This window comes from Cyprinodon variegatus, unplaced genomic scaffold, assembly GCF_000732505.1.
Source record: "Cyprinodon variegatus isolate N-32 unplaced genomic scaffold, C_variegatus-1.0 Scaffold486, whole genome shotgun sequence".
Taxonomy (NCBI): Eukaryota; Metazoa; Chordata; class Actinopteri; order Cyprinodontiformes; family Cyprinodontidae; genus Cyprinodon; species Cyprinodon variegatus.
The window spans coordinates 136,846-137,706 of record NW_015150939.1 but is presented as its reverse complement, the minus strand read 5'-3'; positions in this window follow the sequence as shown (position 1 = coordinate 137,706).

Below are 861 nucleotides of genomic sequence, written 5' to 3'. Positions count from 1 at the left end.
TAAAACTTGTGTCACAAACTCTCCTCTAATGTCAGACACAAATAAAACTTTTTTTTCAAACTCAGGGCTCGATGTTAACCATTTCCCGATCGCCTGGGGCAAGTAGTTTTTATTGTCAGGATAGTACAAATTGTGCAATGATCGCAAAAAAAAATTATTTATCACTCAAAATTACTTTAAAATCACCGACATTCACTGAAAACGACCCACAAGCGTTGCCGATGCCATTCTTGTTGTTTTGTACAGATTCTCGTGTAATTTGAAAAAGTCGTGTGATTTTCTGCTAGATGCCGTCAATCAGCTCTTGGGGAGAGAATTCTGCAGGGCATCAGCTGGATGATGAATTTAATCAATACTATGGCTCTGTTCGAAATACTGGGCTGCATCCTCCAAGGAGGCGGTCTACCTAGACTGGTTCCTTTGAAGTGTTTTGGCTGTGAATTCGAACAGGTCTACCCTTCGGCGGGTTTTACCGCCATATGCTCTGTTGCTTAGCAATTGTGAATGTTGAGAAACAAAGCAGGAAAAGAATGAAAACTGAAGTTTTCAAAACTGTTTGTTTATTTATTTATTTTTTTATTATAAAGTGAACAAAGACTACTCTCAAAAGAATCCAGAGTGGAATAAATGTTCCAACCACCAGGAGCATGAACAAATAAAAGCAAATGTCCATTAATGTAAAAATGTCCATAGCTGTATAGTGGTTATTTATTCTCCAGATTTATATTGTCAAAAACTTTACAGTATTGTATTGTTTATATTTTAACTCTTCCCTATTATGTTATTCTTATACATTTTTCTAAGGTCCAAATTTGTGTGACCATTTTCAATGATCTTGCTGCTGCTGTAAATTTGCCCATT